The sequence below is a fragment of the Neopsephotus bourkii genome, unplaced genomic scaffold, assembly GCF_033783945.1.
Source record: "Neopsephotus bourkii isolate Nb327-2 ecotype Australia unplaced genomic scaffold, CSIRO-AGI_Nbou_v1 NB_1792, whole genome shotgun sequence".
Lineage (NCBI taxonomy): Eukaryota > Metazoa > Chordata > Aves > Psittaciformes > Psittacidae > Neopsephotus > Neopsephotus bourkii.
In genome coordinates this window covers 9,111,302-9,138,467 of record NW_026902266.1, presented here as the reverse complement: position 1 = coordinate 9,138,467, position 27,166 = coordinate 9,111,302, and the positions used below count along the sequence as shown (strand labels likewise).

The 27,166-nt window shown below is 35.6% G+C and overlaps 1 protein-coding gene across 8 annotated transcripts in view; it reads right to left on the bottom strand.

Annotated features, from left to right (window-relative positions):
- SOX6 (SRY-box transcription factor 6) overlaps positions 1-27,166 on the bottom strand; it is a 378,453-nt gene that overhangs the window by 302,994 nt on the left and 48,293 nt on the right. For 5 of the 8 annotated variants that reach the window (XM_061380138.1, XM_061380135.1, XM_061380137.1 and 2 more), the window contains one exon: positions 19,518-19,588. The gene's annotated coding sequence lies outside the window, so the exon portion shown is untranslated. Of the gene's footprint in view, positions 1-9,922; positions 11,228-19,517; positions 19,589-27,166 lie in introns of those variants that run through there. The other 3 variants (XM_061380140.1, XM_061380136.1, XM_061380142.1) reach the window with 2 other exon arrangements.

Genomic DNA, 27,166 nt, shown 5'->3' with positions numbered 1-27,166 from the left:
TAACACATGTGAAGGATTCATTATTGTCTACAGAGTAAATAAGTCAGAATAAACGTTTACATGGAGGAAGGCCTAGAAGGAGCTCATATTTCCTTGTTTGTATGCATTTTAGTCAGACCCTAAATGTAATCTGTGCACAGTTTTTACTGGTTTTATAAAACGTTGTTAAACTGTCCAGCCTGCTGATAGGTACTATATGATGATGCAAAAGGCTTCTTGTTCTCAAACTCTTTGCACTCTAGAAACAATCACTTCCATCTGCAAAAGGCAGCTGAATAAAAATAAAAACTAAATTGTAGTAGAAAGGAACATCTAGACAGCAGGGAAAAAGGACTGACTGCCACAATTTATTGCTATAGTTTAAAAGGTGCGGCAACATTACCATGGTAGCAGAGGCAGGGCACTTACAGCAATATTATTCTTATTAGAGCACTGCACTGTCAGAGAAAACAAGAGTTCATTCACAGACATTAAAGACAGTTGAGAAAATGTGAAGAAGTGATTTGTACTTCATGGCAAAATGGTATATCCTCCCCTTTCCTGTTATGATCCATAGTGGAACATACCAGACGTCTAGTGAATGTGGTCCACTGTTCAAAAGCAAGATTGACTGAGATGCTCCATGGCAAGCAAATAAATTTGTTTCCAGTGAAATAGTTATTCCTATAGAATGTTGTCTCCTCTCACAGCATAAACAGACAGGTGATGACATTCAATAGAATGTGATTTTTATTCCCATTTTCTTGACATGAAGAGATACATGACTTAATCTGTTCCTTTGAATTACATGCTCTGAGGTCATGTCTTATTTTTTTTAGAATGCCATCACTGACTAGATAATAGTTAAGTAACTAGGAAAAATGGGAATATTATTTTCCATTCAATACAATCCTGTGTAAGTATCTGAAAGAGCGGTTATTCATGTAATATGCCAGGCAATATTGCAGTCTTTGTTTCTTTATTTTCAAAAGGTAATCCTGACTATATTTGAGCTACTTAGGCATATCTATAGCAAGTTACTATATGACAAGTGATCCAAATATGACAAGAGCTATTTTCTATTAAAAAAAAAATGAATCTATAACTCTTTGTACCATCTAATATTCTTTAGCATTTCAAGTAATTAGCAGCTTATTCCAAAAACATTTGAATAGTTAACAGGTTTGATACCTATGGTTAGTCCTCATTAAAATTACGATTACATGATATAATTACATGTAAATAAGAAAAATGAATTCAATAAAACTCTCAGCCTTTTCAATGTTGGGCACTACGTTGGGAATCATACAGTATGTACAATTAGATTTATACTGCTAAGCTAAAAATATTGGTGAAGATCTAAAAATGACGAACAGTGCCTTTTAAATTAATGTCTTATTAGTTGAGTGAAGTACACTGACAAAGAATAATTTATGCTTATTCAAACTGCTCTCGACATCTTCAGGTGTTTCCAAATGAGCTCACAGAAGAGTGATTAAATGCATCTGATAACAAGCCACACATTGCTGAAATTACTTACCGCCTCATTTTATGATTAATTAAACATGTAGATTAAAGTTGCAAAAGAATTTAGATTAATGAGCAAGTTAAGTCTTGCTGATATAAGTGAATTGGGAATTGGATGCTCTGTGGAACTTTATAAACATGCATCTTATAATGAGTAAGACAAGGCTACATGTTGAATCCTGGCCACAAGGGCCTTTGACGATGCAGTCTTTTTTAACATGGTTTGACAGCTTTCAAATAACATTCTACTACAGACTTTAAACTTTGTGCATTGCTGTAAAACATGAGACTACATAACTCATGTAATAGGAGTACAATTATTTCAAAGCTCTCCAAGGTAATGACCCCCTGTAGCAGCAGCTGCTCAGAAAAATTACAAGCTCGATTGTTATTTTAATCAGAGAGACTTTAGCAGTTAAAAGCAGTTACGCAACTAGTAAAATTATACGACACTCCATCAGTAGCCTTATAGCATCCTTCATAGCCCTGTTCCTCTCAAATTCCCCCTTCCAAAACCTTGTCTTATGAGTCAAAATGGGTGCTCAGTCATTCGTGAAAACTACAAAGCCATTTATTAAGCCCAGTTTCTGTGCAAGGCAAGGTAAAGTTAAAATTTATTATGATTCTTATCAGCTCCAAGAGCGTGTCAACATATCTGCTAGGTTTGCCAAGTGTCCAATTTTTCTCTTTTAAGATCAGCTACACCTAATTCCATGAGACTTAGTCCATGTCAGAAAGCCAAGTTGGATTTTACAACTTTGGTAGTCAAAAGCAAATCAGATCTCTCAAAGACATGTATTACACTTTGTACAGGGATGCTGAATTGAAGCTGCTGAACTATCTGTATGCTTATATTAAGTTTCATGATCTACTGCATAAAAGAGACCCTTGCAGACTCACCTAGCTGGTTAATTTTAGACCATTCAGCTCTTATTTTTAAAATTTAGATAAGGATCCATTTCCTTGCTCTGGCCATATTCTTTCAAGTTACACTGTAATTTCAAAACATCAAAGTTCCAGCTAACAAAATTCAAGGAAAACCAGAAACAAAAAGGTCTACATAACACAAGCTGCACATGATAGATGCTAACCTCAGGTCATTCATATATGCTCAGCTTTTCTGAGCATACATATCACCTGAAGTACAATGCCTTAATTTTTAATTCTACAACAAAACACATGCTTTGAATACTCTGACTACTTACTGATTCACTATAGCACTTTAGCATAAGTTAATTCTCAAACTTCAGTTGGACTGACGCACCTAAGTATCATTTAGAACACTGAGACTTACTGAAAAGGTAATTCTTCTGCTTGGCATTAGAAATTCAAAAATGAAAGAATATATTATCTTTCTCTAACTTTATTATCTTTCAGAACACATTTGTTCCCATCCCTTAAGTTTACCACTAAAGACTACCTTTCCTGGATTCAGCTATTTGCTCAGAGCAAGGCAGCTCTGCCCCTCTCCCTGTCATCATATTATACTGAAGCTGTATTCAAAATAAAGTTAAAAGAAGGAAATAGAATTAATGCACAAACAGATTTTTAAAGAGCAATCTGATCTTCATTGAAGCAGTAGGTTTCAGAAAGACTATACAAAAAGTACAGTTACCTCATTAAACGCTTAATTACCCAACTAGCAAAGCTCTGTTCACCCTGTTTTCAACAGAAAACATCCTGCAATGTATTTTAAAAGACCCTAAAGAAAAATTTCAAATGTATCAACAAATGATAATTCTCACTTATGCTTGGTGAGTGAGAATTGAAAAGTGATTTAGATACTTATATGCATAGCTACTATAAACTTCAAGAAGGATTTAGACTCCTAAATTGAACTGACTGGAATTTTCAGATACTCCAGCACTCTGTAAACAAACTTGCAAACCTAAAGCAAACCTGACAGAAATCTGCTGAGATTTCTGGCAGAAATTATCGGTCCTGAAAAGTCCTGGGAGGGTCTATTGTCAGGTTTGTCTGAGGCAGCTATCTCAAGCATCCCATAGATGTGCACAGTGAAACTGGTATTTTGAAATTGATACTGCAGTTCTTAAGTCTTTGGATACTTTAGAAGTGCTCTGGAATAATATATTTCACTGGCCAAAAACTGAGACCACTTTTAACTATGCAAGCAGGTTAGAGTTCTTATGTTACTAAGACACAAAAAATAAAGCATGCAGATTAAACATAAAGATATATAAGAACTATAACAAATATTTTGCCCTGGAGATTTGCCAGTGGAAAATGTTGCTAACTTGTCTCTTTCTTCCAGAAGAGCATATCCAGCAAATCCTGCCTACTGTAGAATATGTTTTCACAGACAGAAAAGGAGACAGCTTCAAAGCTATCAGTCAGACCTGACTACAGAGAAGGATCCTCCTACTCAGCTGTTCTCCAGAATTAGATCTTTCCAAGATGTAAACATGAAAAAACCTTAACTACAGAATTAATGAAAATAGCTCTGATTTATAATCCGTATCTGATTTACACACATATCTTCTACTGTAAGAAAACAAGCATCAAGAATTATTACTGCTTTACTTTTTTTCCTATCTCAGTAATTGCTAAGAAGCATTGCTAAAGGTTGGACCAAAGAACATCCTGGCTTCCTGGCTTTTGTGTGGCCCATACTGCTTGGCAGATGAAATCAAAGATGTAAATCAGTTTGAAATTAATTGCTTCAAAAGAAGACACCTTCACAGTGTAATACAGAATAAAAGAAGAAAGGAAGGAATTAAGGAGTGACTTTTTAAGCCATCATTGTACTAACATATGAAACATATCAAATTCTTCTGCTGGCAGAGCTGGCTTGCATTCAGGATTGAGGGAAGAAATGTCAGCACACAAATAAGCCCAGCATGCACTGCTAGAAAATGGACAGAAATATGTGCCAGTAGCACACGGAGAGAGATAGCCCAAAGAATGCTCAGATATTTGACATCACTAGCACATGACAACAGACTGCATTATATTTAAAGATAAGAACAAGGATGACATGTCTAAGCTTCCAGAACTCTTCACACTTCTAATATTAAGCGTCTTGAAATAACCTTAAGCATCTCCCTGTGTAAGTGTAAAAACAAAGGAAAAATAAGGAGCGTCTAAGCATTCTATCCCATGACACAGCTGACATTTTATCAATTTCATTAAATGAATTAATGCAAGGATGTAATACATAATGCACTTGGATATAGTTTAGAGTTAGTAAAGCTAAATGCATATTAGCATATTTAAACTAACTCTAAGGAACTTGTACTGGTATTACTGAAAGTCCCCAGAGCCGTGGCTAAAATTTACCCTTTGCTGAATGGAAATATACCCAGTGAGGGACACAGAAAAACAAACTAACCATTTCTGTGTCCTTAACCAGTGTCAAAATAAGGCTAAGGAAAGGATTCCCAAAACCCTGTATGTATGGCTTCATTCCTGAGTAAGAACTGTGAGTAAAACTATCTTTTCCCTCCTTCTTTTAAGGGATCTGGAAGTTAGTATTATCCCAAAACACTAAAAAAAAAAAATAAAACAAAATAAATATCATTAGGTAGTCAGATATCATGGTGATGATGTCAACAGCATGTACCCAAAGACAGTTAAAAAGCAAATTCAACAGGCTTATGGACCGCAATATTAGCAGTTTTCAGTCTGCCATCTCACACAAATGACATTACAGGGAGAAAAACAACCAAGAAACAAACAAAACAAAAACAAAACAAAAAAAAAAAAAACAAAACCAAACCAAAACAAACAAAAACCATAACAAATCAAAACATTAAACTCAAACAAAACAAAAACAACCAGATTCCAAAGAGAAAAGAGAATTTGTTGTTCTATTATTCTCCCCAAATCAACATTTTGAAATAACACTCAGGTATAGGTCTCCCTCTTTTGTCTTGGATACCAATTATTGCTCATATTTATCTGAGATCTAGCAGGTAAATGCTAGATATATTCAACAGAGAACAACAGAGGAAGATATTTTGGAGGGGCATCCCTTGTATGTTATTTGGTTTTAGCTTAAGCCAATCTTAAGATTTAATTAAGATCTTCAGTATGTTCTCTATTGGGTATTCAGAGAGCCAAAATTGGGTTTTATCATTCCAGAAAGCCACACATCTCCTGTGTATGGCAAAAAGTTAATCTCAATGGATCCCACAGCAATTTCATCAAAATACTAAATAGGAGCAAGAAAAAGCATAGAGTTGTCAAACACTATAGATGAGCGCTCTGGGAGCAAAGAACTAGTCATCCACCAAGTGTCACAGGCTTTTCAACATATTTCCATTTTTCCCTGGGATTAGTTGAAGAATGAAAAGCAGAGTTTGGTAACCAAATAGATGTCTCTGTTTAGAAAGAACTAAGGAGAATGAGGACAGATTACTTCCTTTATTTTATGGGCAGGAAAAGCCATCCATCAGAATGACGAACGCTGTACCTTTATCGGCTCAAGGCCCATCTCTGAAGGTCTCGGGATTTTAGCAACTCAGTGGTACAATTATGCACTCAGTGCTACCTTTCAGCAAATTTACTTGAAAAATAATAATAATAAAAAAGGGAAAAAAAAAAACCAACAAAAAACCAAACAACTCACCACAGTTTAATAGTAGAAAATAACTGCTGAGGACACCAAGTAACAGTGCTTTTAATAATAACCAAACCTTTGAATACTTCAGAGTATGAGTAGTTTGATTCAAACTGTAAAAGACAAAGACACAGATGGTTTTGTGTCTTTTTTTTTTTCTTATTTTCTGACAGGAATGGCAAACCCATGAATGCCAGTTTGTATTCATGAGACTATCTATGTGAATGGGTTAGATGTTTAGAAAGAGTGGATTGTGTCATGGGGTTCATGAAACATAGCAATGAATGATCAGAAGTGAAGAGCAAGCAGGAGTAAAAAGGAATTCTTATGTTCTCATCAAGAACTATGAACCATTTAAGGGCACTGCCAGGTCGTGATGTGGAAATAGCAGGAAAGAATTTCAATGCTGTTGAATCAGGGATTTTTTTCCAGTTGGGGCAGAAGGGGAGCAGGGGGAGCCTGAGCTTATATGAGTCATTATAAAGACAATGAACTTACGATCTTTATTGCCACATTAAACAGCAACTTTAGCAACTGAGAAATCTTTTGTGTTTGAAGCTCTGTAGATTAACAGGATGCTCAAACTAATACGGGAGTCCAGAAACAGGAGTAAATGGTTATTCTCAAAAGACTGTATTTCAATAGACTTCTCAGGCATTGGAGTTTGGATAGGAATATAATGACTACTCCACTTCATCATCTAATATCTGTTAAAGACATTTAAATACTTCCTTAGTAATATTACTTCCTCTGGTTCCAACAACTGAAGAGACGTCCTGGGAAAATATTCTCTTATCTGTAGAGCCTCTGTTTTTCTGTTACTATGAAACTTCTACCCTTCATTAACATTCAAATCACTTTCTTTCTCTGCAGCTGGTGGAAAGGCACTTCACTTTTTTTGTCCTAGCAGTGATATAGCAGAACCTTTAACCAAGAATAGGATGTGTCTCAGAACACCTTTAGTCCTTAAAGTTTGTAAACTCTTTGGGATTTTTTAGAAACTTGACAACAAATTAGAGAAACTGTCCAGTAAATAGCTGCAATAAGGAATCACCCATTTCTGGGTTGGGTTTTTTTTTTTTTTTCCCCGTTTTTAGAACGATTACTTTGAATGTACTGGCCTTAAGCACTGCAAAAGAGGCTATTCCACAAGATTGTTCTGGTAAGAAAAGTATTTTGTTTCTTGTAAAAAAATCCTACAATGTCGAAAATATGCTGCTTTCCCTAATGCCAGGTAACTTCTTCTACTCACAGAAATACTAAAAATTGTAATCCTACATCTCTGAAGAAAGAAAGACCATTTTTAGGACAACAGGATTCAAGACTTTCAGCATTTTCTATAGGCTTAGTGGTTTTGCAAACAGACTTTTGCAACACTATCAAAGAGACCTTTAGGCTGCTCAAATTTGACAGAGAAATTGGAAGGTAAATTTGCAAGGAAAACCAGATTACTTAAATGAGCCAAAGAGATAAAGGCTACCACTGTTCCTTTTAGTAATATCACCCACTTATACCTTGCCTGGACAGAATTATATGTCTATGACATATTCCAGTGACTTTTGATATGCAGCACTGGAGAAGAAAACACCTGTTTTAATGGCTCTAGCTGACTATTTGGGAACTCCTAAACTCAAGGCTAAATACTAATTCCCAAAATGTTTGAGCATTCTTCAGTATTATCATCAAAGAATATTTAAACTATAAAGACACATTTTAATGCATTTATTATAAATACTATTTCCCTCATTAAAAAAAAAAATATATCTTGCAACTGGATAAAACACAGAATATTTCTTGGATACAGACATACTATTTATATATATTTTAGTTCATCATTCTATTTCAAAATTATTTATTTTTAGAGTTAACTTTCAAATACTGATTATATTTGTTAAAAAACAATCTTCTTCCATTCTGTTCAGTTTGCAATACTGTGTATGTCACTACTGTCATTAACAATAACACTGCCAATAAATTAAGAAGAAATGATCAATCACTTTTTACATCCCTGCTGTTTTTGTAGAATTTGTTTAACTAATTTATAATAGCAGGATTTCCTTTAGGTATTCACTTAATTTTATGATAGCAAAATTCTCTAAAATTATGATAGGCCAAGTGGTTATTTCTACAACTGAAGCTTAATCTGAAAAATAAGCTTTTGGTGCAAAATTACTGAAAAATAGTAACAAGGTAAGAAACATGTATAGCTCCCGTATAAATTAGAATATGCAGAATCCTGTATGAATTAGAACACACAAAACCCTACTTAAAAGCAGGAAGACAATTCCTAGTGGTTGGGGGAAGATTTGAAGTTATTAGTATCTCAGTAGTTTAAACTTGCACTTCTGAATGGTACTACAGGTAGTAGCAGCTGCTACTACTACTACCACTGTATTATTAATTGTAATCAGTATTACAGCCATTTCTAGAGAGCCCCACTAATCCTCCTTTTGGGCACTAAGCTTTGCCATATATTATCAGACTATAGTTTAAAGAGATGAAATAGTCAAAGATTAAGAAAGAAAACCAAGGTGAAGTAAGCTGCTCAGAACCATAAAGCCAGGAACAGTAACCATTACACTTACTGCAGGTCAACCTGACTGAATGCAAACTGCATGATCTTAAAGGGTTTGCATTTTCATAACTCATGAATATTTATGAAAACAATTATCTTCTTCTACACACCCAAACTGAATAGAATCTGAATGGCCACCAAAAAGAATGTTTAGGAAAAATACATCAGAGCATGGTACTTACCTGAGAAACTGGAGATTTGCACTAACTTTTACGGAGAAACAAGTGCACACAAGTTGATCCCTCCCATCTTAACCAATTCAAACCACAAAATTAGTCTCTAGGACATAGCCTCCCTTCCATTTGCAGGTGCAGCTCCCCTGAATGCTAATGTTGATCACATATGCTTACAAAGCAAAGCAAATTCCCTTAAATTTCATTGAGCTGGACAGAGCAATATTTCAAAAAGCGGCTGCTGTTGCTAGCATTTAAGTTTATCAGAAATCCTTAGAAAACTGCCCCAAAACACATATACTGTATCTGAGCTCAAGTTAAGAAGGCTTTTCTCTGAAGAGTCTTGAATCACTTTAATGTAGATTCTAATGCTGTCTTACCCTGCTTTCTGGGTAGCTAGTAAATTCAGCTTCACTACAGTACTATAATGACGTGAAAGAACTGTAACAGCATCTAAAAATGAGCTTTTACCACTATACTGTTCAGTTTAGAAAACTCTGAAGAGACTACTGATGGAAAGTGTTAATGATTGTTTGCAGATTTGCCAAGAGGAACAAGGTAAAACAATTCACTATATTTTTGTATAAATTACAATGCCCTCATGAATCTGCCACACTCCAAGAGGAACTAAAATAAAGATGTAAACAAGACTATATTTCAATAGATTAATTTAAAAAAACTGCTATCCAGCAGCCATACTAATATAACCAGTACCATCCCAGTTAAGATCTCAGTATTCACAGGATTTTAACTCCTGCAAAGTCTTGCCAATTGCAAGGAAGTACCCTGAGTACTTAATGCACATTGCTGAATTAAGGCCTTAATCATATATGCATATACCTCTGAGCAGTTTGCATTAGATCATCAATGCAGTCTCAATATACGGGGTAAGTAGGGAAATTCCAAATGTTCAAGAGTCTGTGATCCTTTAGCTTTCACAAGGTGAACTGACTTCTTTACCATATCCATATTTCTGACTCTGAATTTCAAGCCTGAAAATGAATAATTTCTTTCTTGGGTGACAATAATGAAATTATTTTACAGCCATAGCCCATCCTCAGACTCTGCAAATTATGTCCATTGCCTCACCTCAGTCCTATAACTCATAAATGGCACAGAAGGTAGTGAGAAAATGCGAAAAGGGTCGGCAGTGTCTCCCTGGCATCTTTGCATGGCAGCTGGTGAGACAAAACAAAATATCAGATCATTGCCTACAGAGTCTATTGGCAACTCTCAGTTGCATCTGGGAACAATGGCCCATCAAAGCTAACTACGCATTGTTAATATCCCTACCTAATCCAGGCAATGGGAAAGAAAAGTACAATGTTCTCTAGCAAATCCTACAACCTTCCAGTCACTCTGATCTCTGTTTTCCTGAGTTTTGCAAGCATATACACAACCATTATTACAATAGTTTCTCCAATGCTGCCATAAACAACATGCGGGGCCAGGCTGCGGGTGAGCGTGCATTCACCACTGCCAGAAGTAATTTATTCCACATTTCCACAAAATACAGAGAAGCTGAGTTACTGCATGCCACCAAATCGCCAGTCCAAGGAGAAATGAGGGTAGTGTAGAACCTTCCTAAATGGAAATATTGGGGAAACCTTGTCTTGAGGGCTGGATTATGATTTTTGTCATACAGAATTTTTGAGCTATTGGGTTCTAAGCCTGCACTGTCAAGCTTGCAGCTATTGGCATGTTTGACATTTTAAACTATGAAATACCAACCTATTTTGAAATTGTCCAAATCATTAGTTGTGGAATTTTCCTAGCACTTCATGAATACCACTGTTAATTGGGCAATTAACTCAAAACTACAGAATATGCTGTGATGGCATGATATGATATAAGCCATGTAAAAGAAGGAACAGCCAAGCAACTCAGTATGTTGAAAGATATTAATGAAGTGGCAAAATCTGCCAGAAAAATAATAATGGGTGATTTTAACTACCCCAATATTAACTGGTTGAATAACACATCTGTACATGGTTTGGAGAAACGGCTTATTGCTACTATAAATGGCTTCTTTTTGGAGCAGCTCCTTCTGGAGCACAGAGGAGGAGGAGTTCCACTCAGTTATTAATTTGTGTGAGTTTTTGTAGAAAGCAAGCATGGGTGTTCTGCTAAGCAACAATGGTCACAGGACAATGAGTTTGAATCTCAGTGATGAAGATGATGAAGTATTTCAAGTGGTAACCAAATAGTTAATGGCAGATGGGTGGGTGAGGAAAAACCCATAAACAACAGCCATCTCAAATGGGAGGCTGTTTTGAAGGAGTTTATTCACACACAGAAACAAACCACCAGACTTAAAAAGAGAGGCAGTGACGAGGAAGAAAGGCTAGCATGTTTCTGGGGTAAGGTACAAGAATCTATGCAGCCTTAAAAAAAACCCAAAACATCACTCTTTGAGGCATCAACTCCACCTAAATGCTTTTAATAGGGCAGAAGACAGAACATTGATTATTGTTACAGCTTGCTGCTGAATATTGCACAAAATGAATCAAATCTCTAATGAATACTGTGGCAATAAGAATTATAAATTCAGTTTAAAAAATAAAACAGGAAGAGAAAAAATATTGTATTTGGTTCAATAATTATATAGTTATTCAAGTTAATCAGTCAGTGAAGAGAACGCATATACGTTATCTAATGTGCAAATCTAGGAACCTGGAGTAAGATCTTACAGCTGTTTTGAAGAATTCGGCACAAAGATAACAGAATGGTTATGTTCCCCTCTTCATTCTCTAAAAGTTATAGCGATGTCCATAAAAATCATCACGAAGAGTAAAATATTACAAAACAACTTGCTTACAGAAAAGTTAGACATGGTAGCAATAGTCACTTCCTAGCAGGGGTTGTCTAGGAATGGGGCTGTGAAGGATCAGAAAAGCAACTTATATGTTCCTTTATCGTATTTCAAGACACAGAGATTAAGAATATATTAAGCTTCCATACTGGGTTAGAAAAATCTTGGAGTGGGCAGCAATCAAAACCTGATATTTCAGAGGCAAGTGAACGTACCTCAATTCACACCAAACAAATCTTTGGGCCAAAGATTCCTTTCAAACCCATTCATACTTCTTACAAACACAGACATACTGTCAGGCTTTAATGAACACAGTATGACTGCTTGCTAGGGTAGGATGCTACCTTAATATATAATCAATTTTAAAAGGCAAATAACCTAGCTATGATAAAATTTTGTCCAAGCAAGACAGGATAAGAAAGTTCTAACAACTTCTTCAGTGGATAGAGGAGGAAGAGGAAGGGAGGGAAGATTCAATACAGTTGTGGGGTAAATGGCTTTTCAAAAATTTCTATTAAAATCTGCATCATTATTTGGAGAAGGAAGTGTTCCATAAAATTAAGACTTTCTACCCATACTTTAAAAATACTGGACTAAGAAGCAACAAAATTACATAAAAACTAGTGTTGAAAAAAAAACAGAACATTGCATCTTAGAAAGAAAAATCTCAGCTATTTAGTTTCACCAACAGATTTTATAAATTCACTTGGTAAAAAGGAACAATGAAATTAAATCACAATAGTCTAAATAAACACTAAAGACAAAAATAAAATCATATCTTTAAAAATAAAATCATATCTTTAAATAAATCAATAGTGCATGTTCTGTTAAGATAGGGTGATCAAGTCTAAAAAGTATCTCAGAAATACAGGAAAAATAAAAGTGAGGTCAGTGAACTTCACAGAACTGTTTAATAAACCAAGTACATTCTGGAACACTTTTACTTGTCTCTGAAATGCAAAGGGCTGCCTACTTTCCACTGATGGATTGGACAATCGTGAGCCTAATTTGATGTTCATCAAGCTTCTGCTGAAATAGAATCAAAGGGCATTCTCACACACTCCGAAATAACCGTATCTCCAATCCCTTAAGCCTGCTGTGGAAGCACCTCTCAAGTTTTAGGTAGCTAGTTATGAGGTATTGAGGAACTAAATTTTTGCTTCACTTTCATCATGCTAAACTTGGCTTCAGGTTCCTGCGCTTCACTACGATCACTTCAGCAACTCTTTGAAAGAAAACTATTATGCATTGAATATTAAAGCATTTGAGTAGAAAACACACAGTAAACTGGTAGGAATGCCATACACACAGCCAGTTTGCTAGCTAGTCATTCATTTTCATTCTGGTGCCCTACATTACTTTAGATCTTCTGCAGGACCATGTGTCTCAGTCGGACCCTCATTCCTGCCAGTTTCCAGATGAAAATCATCTCCCTTTCTACATCAAACTTTACTTTTTATACTGAAAATAAGAACTTTGAATCAAGTCTTACATTTTGTGATCTGTTTCACTGGGGAAGGCAGAAGTGAGAGATGAAACTTCAAAAACTCATGTAACCTGCTTTGTTTTAGCATCAGAGAGTTGGATTAATTACTCCCTGGGGCTTTTTGGCTCCTGCAGGGACCATCTTTCAGACTGTTTCAGAACCAGGATTATACAGTAATCTCAAATAAACTCATAAAGATAATACGGTATTTATACAATTAAGTGAAGTCTTTGAATATGTTATGATGCACAGTACTGAATCCCTCACATGCATGTATTAAAAACAGAAGCTACTCCCAGTTAGTTCAAACTGTTAATGTAGATACCCCAAAATACCAATTCATCATCACTGTACATGAACATAAACTGCTAAGAGTTAAAATGAACATTTTCAAATTATTTATATTTTAATTATTAATGAAGGTACTGCCAAGAAGAAAAAAAAATGGAAAATACATTAAAAAACACTGATTTTTAAAATTGACCTTTATACTCTATCTTTAATACCTTAAAGTAACATTTTTAATGGAAGCCTCACTTTGATCAGCTCTTTTTAATTAACTTCAGAAATGTGTTTTACAGTACAGTCTTTATCAACTTTTTTATTTAGCTATTAACACTTCCATTTTACCTCCAACAGACCATTATCAGATTTCTATCGAGTCAGGCTTTGGTATATACCAAAGATCTTGATACGTCTAGCAAGCAGTTAACCTCTTACCCCACGCTCTCTGGTAACTGTGATTATGATGAATGAGTGGTTAGTTCTAAGCAATTCTGTTTTATGTCAATAAATGAATCAAACAGCCATTGGTACATGTGCATTAGGAAGACAGAGAGAAAATGAAGCTGTCTGTGGACATTTTATAACCCTCACCGTTTTAAGTAATATGATTTGAAAAGTTAATGCCGACATCAATTCTTTGTGTTCATCCATACTATCGAATAAGAAATTCTTTGTGTAATTTCCATAGAATGAGAAATACTGTATTATAATTTACTGCTCACAACATGGCTTACAGAAAATCCTTTTCACAGCCTAAGATCCTGCATTGTAGTTATTAAGCAACCCAAAGATTTCATTTTGTGATGAATAACCGTTTCTTCGAAAAATATTTTGGCTCTGCAAATGCCAATCACTTGCAGCAAACCTATAAAACTCTAAGTATGGACATGTACGGATATTTTGCTTCCGTGTTTTTAATTCAGCTTCTTAGCACAAATATTTGCTAAGATTTCTCTCTCCCAAGCATTGCATACAACTTAACAGCATGTATAATTGTTTGGCTGAGCATTTACATTTCTTGCTTAGTACTTTTGCAAAGAATTTTTTAGACAGCAGATGGATCTAGTGCATTACATAGATCTCATCCAGCACACATATGGAGCAGCAGTAGAGCAAGGAATTCTCACTTATATCCAGAGCATGACAATCCTCTGAAAAAGCATTTCTAGCAGCAGCTTCACTAAATGAACCTCATCGAAAGGTAAGCAAACACCACATATCTTTGTGCAGGGTGTCAGAACCTAGCTGGATAGCGCTGTCACACTCAGTGGTGTCCACATTCTAGTAAATGCTAGAGTCTAATAGCTTGAAACTCTTCTGGTTTCTATGAATCAAACCTGTTATCTTGTATGTTTTCTGTTTTGTATGTTTCTCTTTTGTATGTTTTTCTCTCTACATTCCATTCTTCATAAAGACCTGAAGAATTCTGTGCTCCATTAAGCATAAAAGTCTCTTTAGAAGTAGCTTAAGTGCACTACTTGCCTTTAAGAAAAAGTGGCTAAAATGAATACAATGCATATGGCATTCTGTATATCTATTAATTTAGCTACTTACAACCGAGAAACAGTCTGTACAGTCAACAGAGAAGCAGCCAAAACAATATTTACTGCAGGCAGAAGGTAAATGGGAACTCTGATGTTTCTGTGCAAGCATTCTGAAACAGATACTACTACTAGAACTAGAAGTCTCTAGGTGACCTCCCACAACCACACAGCTTTGTGAACAATTCACCCAGGGGAGTCCATGAAACATCCCTGCTAGAAGCACAGCATGGGAGAGAAAACTTCAGATACTGAAAACCAAACAGAACTTTTCATAGGTTTGATTTAACTTCTGTGCTGTTCTTAGCAGATGAATGTCCCAGCCACTTTTCTCTCTCCTTCAGTGTTTTTTTCACACCTTCCTCTCTTCAATTACAACTACAAAGCTCTGGATGGATGCAGCTATGCTTCTATTAGATCTATACTAGCAAATGTGCTTGGATATCTATGCATCAGGTATTAGTCAAGTGTAAAGAAATGCCCCTTCCCCATTCCATTTTATTTTTATTCATCTGTCTCTCCCGAGTACATCTAAAATATGTGTATTTACAGAACCTTTCTCAGACAAGAAAACTCTTCCAGGCAGGTGCCTTACTTATGTATTTATTTATACACATTACACACTGGAACTTTGTTTTTTTCTTAGAAAATGTGTGTGCTACTGCCATGTAGCTACACAAAACCAGTAAGATAGTGTTCCACTAGAAACAGATTTTATGTTCATCATTTATAAAATAATCCAGAGAAAATAAAGCTTCAGATCTGATGCCTCCAGCACACACATGCCAGCAAAGTATGGATGTAACAGCAAATAGAGCTTATGGTAAGGCATCGCTTTGCTTTCTTAATAGGAATTTTGAAAGAAACAGCTCTTTCTACAAAGAGCTAACTGATAAGGTGGTAAACACCTCCTTGACCAAAATGCTGATGAACACTTATATCTTACGAAGAGAAAAAATAAAGATCAACTTTTTAAGAAGTGAGCTCAGTATATAGCTTTTGTACAAAGTAGACCCCATATTTTAACAAATAGATTAACTGTAATTCAGTAGAACATTAGATGTTGTCAGTTAAACCCGCAAAGGTAAATAGTGCCAAAGCCTCATATGTCTTCACTTGCTCCGAATGAGCTGCACTTTCTTTGACTTTATCATGTAACTAATCATAATCTAATAGTTTTTCTCCCTTTAAATAAGCTGGTACAAATACAGAGCACCAATCAGATGCTCTCTGGTGTAAATAAACACACTCTAAATGTTTTTAAATAGAACCATTCCAAAACAAAAAGAATAAATACTGCCTTTAAAATAAGATTGAGGAAAAAAAAAAAATCGAGCCTTGAGTTTGAAGCAAAGCATGCTTCCTGACGATGGGCTGACTGGAATAAGTGTTTGAAAAGATAAAGTTTACTTACTCACAATCTCGGTTTTCTTGTGTTGTAATGTGTGTGCATGTGAGTGTCCCTCAGCATTTCTATTTTTGTCTTTAAACCTTCTTAAAAAAAGATGCTGCTGTTTGTTTATAAAGCAGTTTGATTTTCACAGAACAGCTGCTCTCACAAGACACCGAAGTTTCATGATCTTTAACACCATTCATTTGGGGTGGGGAGGGACTCTGTCGTGTTTTCACTTTGTAGTCAAGTCACAATAAAACGTTTACACAGAAACCAAGCTGCTAGTAAAAAAGGTATTTCTAATTGCTGATGTACAAGCAAAATTAGTTTTAAATGCTGTGTTACTAGAGGACATTTATTTTGCCACTTGTAACTTTAAATAACTATTGCAGTTTACTACTGGACAAACCTACTTGAGAAGAACAATTAAATTAAACCATGTTAAGACCACATTTTTGAAAAAAGTAACATTTAGTTAGGACAATTACACTGTGGGCATAACACAAAAGCACAAATGTCACATTTTCCATGAAATTTACTTTTGTATGAATCATCAATCCTGTTTTCTCCTGAACAAAACTAGACAAATATGACAAAAAAAAAAAAACACCCCAAGTTGTCTGAACTGGATGATCCAAGTAATTACATGTTACAGCAGAATGCATCTATGACAAAACTTAAAAAAAATTTGAGGAAAAAGTTATTATAGCCCCTGGTTGAAATAGCTTTGGTATAGACTTATAGCAGTATTTAGCTGATCCTGATGTATTCCCGTATAAAAAAAATGTACAGTTTCAAAGATCAATCTTTCTAGCACTGATCTACACTCCGTCAATTTGGAGTATGGATCAAACAAACACACTATAAAAACATGACAAAATATTACAGCATAACATGAAAAAGGTATACATTTCTCATTAGCATTTTTTAAATGTTTACAATTGAATCTTCTCAAAACTCCTTACGTATGCAAAGGTTTTGTCTTTCATACCAACCCCCCAAGGCTCCCATTTATGGTCTCATTTGCTTAGGGCCTTTTTGCTCAGCCTCAAGTCCTGATCCTGATTTCATAAGCTTCCACAGTCACCTCACATGAATAAGTATCTGCAGAAATCAAGCCTTTAAACTGAAAGATACTTGAGGTAACAACCTGCCCTATTAGTCTACAAAGCACAGTGGAAATTTATGGCACTGTTCAGATTACTGTTATCAAATAGTAAGAGTCTGTATTTGTCGAACTAATGTATACTACCTACAAAATATCTGCAAGTTTGGAGAGGTACAATAGAGATGATTTAAGATCTAAACCTGTATTACTGTAGAATGTATACTTCAATCCTGGTTTTGGTATGTGAGGAAACATGGGACTGAATCGATCAGTTGTACATCCTACATTTTATTTTCAGTTGATGTGAACCTAAGGTTTGCATATACTCCTAGATACATAGTGCTAAATACTAAAATAACTCCTTTAATGGGAGAACAAGAACAGCCAACCATAGTGTTAACTTCTCCAGATATTCATGCCAATGTGACTAAACTCTGAGTTGCAGAGAATACCTATAGAAGACTAGACTGTGATTCATTTTATACAGTCATTTTGTACAGTCATTTTCTTGTCTTCATTGGTAGGGCTGCTGAACCACCTCCCAGCTCTCATGGTCACAATAGTGTAAGGTGTCCCAACTGTACTAACTCTTCTGCAACAGCCAGTGTATAGTCATGTGATAACAACAGTCAACACTTCTCATTAAAGGTTAAGTACTTACTTGATTCACCTAAAAAACAAACATTGTTTTCAAAGTACTTTTTACATCAATTTTGTTTTACCACAACTTTTTGTTGTTGTCAACCAAGAAAAGCAGGACTCATATCAGGAGTCCACAACACAATTACTAAAGCCCTTTATATATTTATAATACTACATGAACATTTAACAATAATTAAACAATACATACAGGTCCTTACCCAATTAGCCTGATATGCACAAACAAGTTCACCATGAATCTACCATTGTATTTATTCCATTGCTTTGATTGGAAAGCATACTCCATATTGAGGTATAAAGAGGTACTGTTTGTATTGATAGATATATTACTATTTCCATTTACAGATGAGAGAAACAAGGCAAAGAAAGCCTGCTTGCTTGAAAAAAAACATGCAGTGGCAAAGCCAGGAAGAGTTACTATAAATTCCTCTCTCGATTCAGTAATCACTTTACATTGCCTTCTCAGAACTATTTTTCAGTGGTAATACTTTTTAAAAATTGTTTATTTTATTTGATAATATTTTCTTTAAATTTGACTGACAATGCTTATTAAAAATATGCTGACCTGTAAATGAAGGGAACTGCAAACATAATAGCAAAACCATATAAGAAAATGAACATTTGTAAAGAGAAAGGGTTAGTACAAATTGAGCGTATTTCCATATTGAGAGGAGAACCAGCCATATTTTTCCCTCATGAATGTAGTTTTGTGAACATCTTTTTCCACAAATGATTGAATAAATATTTATTCATAAACTATATTTGTGACTTAAGAGAACAAGCTGCATAGATTGGTTTCATTTATACTATATCATGCAAGAGGTATAGCAATAATTTATACCATGCCAAGTCTAAGTCCCATTAGATTTTCCTTATTATACTTGACTAAAGCAAATGACTATCCAAAACAGCAATTCTGAAAGTTTTCTATTTGTTGTGTTAATAACTATCTTGCAGATCCTCCCTAACTTTCTCAAAGCATTTATGCATAGGCCTAGCAAGTCCCATTTGCTTTACTTGAACTTGGCCAGATGCTGAAACATGCTCTTGGGCTAGGGCCTAAACGACTACAGTCTTACTTAGCACTTTTGCTGCAACCATAAAGGTCAGCTTTCTCCAGCATATATAAAAATACATCCCCAGTTCAGCAGATACTCATGATCCCAGTGTTTCCTCAATAAACACATGGAGCTTTTGCTTTAAAAGTCCTTCCAAATAACTGAAGCATAAGTTGATAGCAAAAAAACCTATAAGAAGTATGTAAGTAGTTAGGTACATTTCTTTATAAAAACAACATTCTAAAAACATGGTATGACAGCAACATTTTAAAATAGCTTCCACTCTTCATGTTAATAGAGTATAAGAAAGATGAACAGAAAAACAATCATTAAACACTTACAAATACACGAGAAAATCAGCCCCAGCTCCCAGAAATCACTGGTAAGTTGCTTTTGAATTCATGAAACTGACCTGAAAATGTAAAAGGAAAACAAGTTGAAACAAAAGAAAGCCTAGAACTGATAAATGTTACTTTTTTATCATTATAGAATGGTTAGAATTTTTAACTATGAACTAAATAAAGCAAAACACAAGACTGTTGTCAGTCTTTCAGCCAAGTGATTTACACAGAACTTGTTTCCAGGAAGCCAATACCAAGTGAAACAATTATTTCATTGTTCCGCATCTCACACCATAGCAACCCAGTCCATTATGGCTTCTAAGAAGTATCATAAATGTAAGCATGTTTATCTTTTAATAAGGAAAACAGCTGTGAGGGGGGTTTTGGCTGATTGAGGGTTTTGCTTGGTATTTTGTTTTCAAATGTTACAGAACATTCATTATTTTTAAAAAGTATTTTGTTAACAGCATTTTGCAGCTAAACTGGTGAAAAATATGGCCTAGGTGCATTTAACTGAAACCCATCTGAGGCAAAATTCATACAGAAAGAGACTAACTTGTTCTTCTATGGTCTAGATCCCAGTCAGAAACTTAGCCTAAGTACAATGTGTTCACTATAAGGCATGATTAAATCCAACATTCTTTTTCCTTCATACCCCTCAGTTCTAGTTGGAAAGGTAACAGATGCAACTCAAACCCACAGAGCTTGCCTTATAAAATTCTTTAACTAGCACAATGACTCACTTTGTACCTCTAAATATCCATGGTTTCCTCTCTCCAGAACCCCCATGCTTTAGAAGGTAGTTCAGTAGTTTATTTTTATTGTTTGGTCTACATACAGCACATTTTTAGTCCTTATGAAAACAAAGAAACTTTGTTGCACAGTCCTTGTTTTCTTTCCAAAATGTGAGGATGGATATGGGTAACATTAAACTGAAAATAGTAATGGAGCCTAAGCAACTAGTTTAGGTCAAAACCTTTTTGTTCTCTGGGAGCTGATTAATTTGCAGTTCATAAAACAGTGGGTGTAAGCTCAGTTTAAAAACATGTAACTATATTTAAGATGAAATCATCATTTTTGTTAGCCTCCAGTAATCTTTAAGAAACACCTTCCCACAACATTTCTGTATCCTAAAGTGCACCAGCCAGTACTGCACAGTGCCTAGAGACAAGGAGAGAATACCAAACTTATCTTGATGTAGAATATCCTCCTTATTTCATACACCCACACTGAAGTGCATATTATTCATTCCAACCAAGCCCTCCCCCATCCTGAAAGTACACATTTAATTGTGTCTTCTTTCCTGTAATACCAACAGAGAGTCAACAAATCTCATTTGCTGTATCAACGCAGTGTTATTATATATTTTAAAAGCAAGTCTGCATCTCATTATCAGCTGATTTATGCCATTAGTGTGCTTTGGAGCCACCAATTAAACAAGGACAGTGGTTCATAAGGTCACAGTTAATTAATCTGAAAGAGTATAAATACACTTTAATGCACACCACCTCATGTAGAGAATTTAGGAACAAAGGACCAAACCTTTATTCTGGGCAAGCAATTAGGGGGAAAGGTTAAATATACAAAATTTTAAATTTAGCTCTATCTCTCTGTTAATCTATCAGGAAAAAAGTTCAGTTTGGTAAAATATCCTGAAGAATAATGTGCATGTGAAGCCTTGATCCTTACAGCAACTGTGCAAGTGAGGGAGAGGGCCGAACAGAGATCCTGAGCAAATGAAGGCTTGTTGCTCAGATAACACCTCAAAATGGGGAATCAGCTGCAAGGCTTATCCATTCTGAAGATGGTCAAGGTGGAAAAAACAAAAACCCCAGCTCAAACAGACCAGTCCTTTCTAAATGGACTCATTTGCGCTAGACTGTTGCATTTAGTACCTCAGGCAAAACTGACTTCAACCACACTGCCTTCATAAATTCAATAAACTTATGCAATCAAGTAAGTGTTCAGTAATAGCAGTCGTCTACCAACACAACCAGAGTATAATGCTGAAAACAATCTATTGACCAGAAATAGCTATGAACAACTAGAATGGACTACGAAGTCTTGGAAAACAGAATAAAAAAAAACGAAACAACACAAACTGTCATGAAAACAAGAAACTGTAAAGACAGGGATTTATTAAAGGACCTAAGGGCTCAGGCAACCCACTTTCAATGAAAATAGCAAAGGTTGATTTTCTCCTTGCTTGCCCCAAAAATTCCATTTTAGTAAACCATAAAAAGGTTACCTCGTAAGTGAAATAGTTTGCTCAAAAGCAAACATGGTAGTAGTTTTCATGGGTTTGACTGTTTGTTTGGAGTTGTTTGGGTTTTTTCTCAAACAGGCAAAGGTGTCCTAACATCACGTAACATGAAATAAGACCAAGGTCATACTTGCAAACACCAAAAAAGTCACAGGCCTGGCTTAAAATAATTGTTAATAAAATTAAACATCTCTCATTGACTTGACTAAGAATAATGTAGAATCAACCAACGATTTCAGAACCAGAATCCTTCAAAATAACTCACTTTTCAAAAAGCTAAGCTTTTGCTTGACTTGCAAACTCATGCTGACACCAAGAGAATGCTGGACTTAAATTATGTACATCACTAAATGACTGTGTGATCTTGTATGCCTTAAATGTTATAAACCAAAGAAAATTTCGTAAGTAGCCAAATGCCACTTATAAAATAGCTCTTTTTGCCCAAGCACCATCCAGCTGTCATAATTCCTGAAGATTTTATTTTCAGAACAAGATTTTACTACTTTTGCAAAGCAGAAAATAATACTATTCATTCTATAAAATATTTAATTAAAAATTTCTTATTTGTCTAAGATAGAGCCTCTACAGGTAGTCTGCATTTTCTGTGAACAGTCATCAGTGAGCATCAAGGAGCCTGCAAGTAAAAAATGGAAGCAGTTATTTAGTAAAAAGCATGGCATCGTGTTATATCATTTGAGAATGTGGCCTATCATTGTGGGCTCCTGGGACCAAAATACATACCATTCAACAACTGTTAAAAAACTATTTTCAGAATTATAGCATTATGTGGAATGAGAAAAAGGAATAATACAGGAATTAAGCTATACACTTAGGGCCTGAATCACATGGCAATTTCACACCCTGAAACGTGAAAAATTTCACAATTAAAATATTAATGACCCCCCAGACACAATCACAAAAAGGAGGTAACAGCAGTCTAATCATGATGAAATCTTTTGAGTTGGATTTCAAAAAACTTTACTTAATTCAGGTACAAGGCACAGTTTCAAGATGATTTAATGAAGAATATTTTACACATGGAAAACACTTCATACATGATTATTTTGAAAGAGAAAAGTCAATAGAGCAATTGACCACTACAGACGAACTTTCTAAAAAAGAGACAAGGAGTTTCCTGTTATCTTCCCTTTGTGTCACTACTCTTCAATGGATGGGGATTGTATTTTACTGCCTTTGCTGGCTTGTTTCTTAAACATTACTCTCCTTGGTTCCATGAATTAGCAAAGAAACAAAAACCAGGCAAAGGGAAGGAAAAAAAAACAAACAAAAAAACAACACAAAAACCAACCAAACCAACTACAATGTTGTTTCCCTCATACTTTTCATTTTAGAATACTCCCTCTGCAATGATCCTCACTTGGATTTCTGCAACAGAGATTGCAGAGAAATGATTTATCAAAGGAGGAATCAGAGCATACCACCTGTTATGCAAGTGGTAATTTTAAAACACGTTGCATCACAGTGAAGTAATAACAACACAGTGCAAACAATGTTAAAATTGGTCTCCAAAGCTCTGTCCTCTGATACTGCCTTTGCTATAAATTTTCTGCTCCACCATCAGCAGAAGAAATTCTTTGTGCTTCTTAGTTCCTTATTCACAAAAAGGAGCTACTATTTCTTCCTTCTGCAACACTGATGCTTTACAATTCTACATACCAGAAACAGTGATGTCGTTATTACAGAAACAAGGCTCAAAAAATACCTAAAATAGGATACATCTCCACAGCATTTTGCAGGGAGATATGAGCTCACTCTGCCCACACTCGGAGATGACTGGCCACAAACCCACTCTAATTCAGTTTAGCTATGGTTAGCACTTACGTAAACTACATGACTTCCAGTTTAGAACAACTTCACATCTGCCTACAAAAAGCATGTCAGTGTAGACGTACAATAGGTAGTGTTTCTGCAAACTACCTCTTCAAAAAAGGAGCTCCGTAAGCATTACCACTTTTGCCAAACCCTACAGGTGGTTCATATGACAGTTGTTCCCTGTCTCTCCTAAAGAGAAATCACTCTTTAGGGGCACATTACCTGGCAGCATTATATTATATAAGAGCTCCTCGTGATCTCTTCTGTAAAGGCCCATGCATTTGCAAAATTGCATTATGTTTTCAACAGGCAGCTTGTGAAGATTTCTCTGCTGTGTGCCTGCATTTCTATAAAGCATCCAATCACTACAGGACCTGAGCACAGAATACACAACTAAGGTCTTTGGGCTGTATCAATTCACAAGATTGCATCAGGTTAAGACTAAAGGATTTTGATGATAAAAGTGCTGCACATGTCCAACAACTATTTTGAATGTATTATTACACCTCCCACTAAAATTACACTTGAAAACACCAAAACTGCCTAATTTGTTGTGCAGATGAAAGAAATATGTAAATGTCTATTTATTCTTTCATATAAAAGGAAGGGGCTAGCATTCCAGATCTGATAAGCTCTGTATGCATACTTTCAAGCAGATACGAGCCACAAGACATACACCATGCTGCTTGAAAGGCTGAAGGGAAAGGTGGAACTCCAGTTATAACTCATGGGTTAGCGACAGCAAAAGCCTCCTCAGTGGCCTGGGGTGGGCTGATAAGCATTGCTGGCTCCCTGCTCCCACATCAAGGGACTCAGATTTCCCAGCAGTTCCTGCACAAGCCCACTGCCACTCACATGATGCAGTTATGACACAGAAACACTTCTGAACTTCATGTAAGCTACAGCCACAAGATGGATCATTCCTAATCAATCTGACTGAATTAAGGAAAACAGAGAAAGCTTTCAAAATGGGTATCATTGTGTAGCATTCGTGATCCACACTCTGAAGGCAGTACAAGGCAAATGAAGCCCAGAATGCAAAGTTGCAGCATTACAAGAACTAAGAGGTATGACTGGTGTTCCAAATACCAGAAAGCCTTCCAGGATGTAGTGCTGTTAGAAGGTTATCTCAGATACAGAACAAATTTCACAGCTAATACAAACTGCACTTGGAAAGTCACTTTCTACACCTAGCAAAGCAGCATGGCTTGGAAATGGCATCCAAGGTCCCTCTGTAGAGACTCGCATTTGTTACACAACCATGGACATCAACCCCACAAAACCTCACTGCCCAATATGGCAGCTCTCACATCGACCTGCATCATAGTACTTGCCAATTTATTTCTCTTACCTCTCTCTCTGTGCCCCAACTCTAGTTTTCCCTATTTGAAATGACAGCTCTTCATTCTCTTTATGTGTACAGGGACTTGTAACCCTAACAGGGTCTCAGGGTGCTGCTGTAATACAGTCTCACAAGGGCTCCCTGGATACAACTCTAACACTGAATAACAATGGTTTTGCTTATTATATAATAATGTCATTATGTAATGATTGCATTATGCAAGAAGGGCAACACCCATACTAGAAGCTGCTAGCCTACCACGCTCAGGTAATATTTCTTAACAAATTGATTTAAAATTAACAAGTACTGTTAGTCTTTGACTCCCTTTATCTTTGGAATACGTAATGTGTCAGGTTCCCTGCTCTTTCAGATTCAGATCAATGTTTAATGTAATTTTACTGAAGAACTGTCTTATTTTGCTTAAAAGACAGTTCTTCCAACTCAGTCATGTGACCAAAAAAGACAGTATAAAAAGTATAAAATGTTATTCAAACTGTAATTTAGCATGCAGTTAAGTCTCTCCAATGAGCTTCATGAGCTCTGGATTGGACTAAACTGAAATTCAGTTACACAACAGAATGGAATTGCACTGATCTGAGATTCAAATCAACTATCTATATTTACAGATACATGTTAATTTTATCTCCAATTTTCTTATCTATTCTTTATATATTTTTATATTTTACCTACAACTGCTGACCTTCTCTGAGCAAAATAAATGATCTTTTTGGAATGAAAAATAAAACCAAATTCCATTACTGTGTTTCCCTTGCTAACAAAGCATCAAGAATTATGTGGCATTGGGAGCACTCAAATAATGTGGGAGGATTTCAGTCATTGTACAACACTGCTCAAAGTCTGAAGCTGTGCCGCGCAGAACACAGAAAGGGTTTAGAACACATATTCATCGAGTTCACTCACTGGACTTTGACTTGAACATCTACTACATTGAACTTATACTACATTTACCAGGTGCAAACTCCTTGGTATAATTTTTGATAGTGTAACACCTACATATGCATAGGCAAGGCTTGGAAGAATAACAAGAAACCTCTTAAACAGGAAACTAAAGCCCTCAAGCAAAGAGGTATTTATGGAAGAGGGAGGGGAAGTGCTAATTGTGAAAGCCCACTTTTACAGTTATTTCCAAGAGCTACAAATGGTAAGATAGCTGAAATGTCTAGCTGATATTTTAGAGGTATCAACAATACCGATGCACGGGAACACATTAACAGATTTAAAATTTCAGCATAAATATACCATACAGCACTTGCATTTGAAAATTCCTGAAAATTGGAGACTCAACCTGTCACAACTACTGTGGACCTAACCAAAACAAAACAAAAAAATGGAAAAAAAAAAATAAACCAAACCAAACCAAAAAACCCTTGGTGGTTTCAATTTAAAAAAAAAAAAAAAAAAAGGAGGAAAAGAAAAATGCAGCAATCTATCCTTACCTTTAGAATTTAATGTAAGCAGGTTGTGAGCCAAATGGCCAGGAGCTAAGTCAGCTGTACACAAACTCACATTTTTTTCTGACAAATTTATTTTGTAATATTACATACATACATATATGTGTGCCATTTGCTCCCATAGAAGGTAGTGTTAATCAAGACAAAATACTGGGGTTCTCGGACCATATTACTGAAGCTCAGATTTTCAAAGCTCGTTAAGTAGGACATAAAAAACAATTAGAAGGCCTGAAGAATGTCAGCCTTCAGGTCCACTTCCCTGGATTCTGTGAGGGACAAAACCTTCTTACTACATAATAATTATAGCTTAAGTCACTTTATTTTTTTTTCTTTTAGAGACCTCATACAGTAACTTCTTTTCAGCTCTGATTTTTTAAATTCATTTCTCCTGACACTATAACCAGAGAAAAGGAGGTCCAAATACTCTAATTTTAATTCCAGTTTCAAAGAATCATAAGTAAATAAAGCTTCTTTCTTCAACAATAGGTCAGAAAATCATTCTCCAGATATGTGGCACAGAGTGTTACCAGCAAGGATATAGCTTTGTATTCTGCCCAAAGGACCATTCTATTTGTGATTACCTACAACGATCAGTCTGGAAGATAATTAACTCTCACCTGCTGGACAAATGAACCACATTACTATAACAAGTCCTTAAAATAAAAATTTCTCAGCCTCCTTTCAGTCTCTCCTAATACATGACTACTTCATTAGCTTAAAAGAAAGCGAAAAAAAAAAA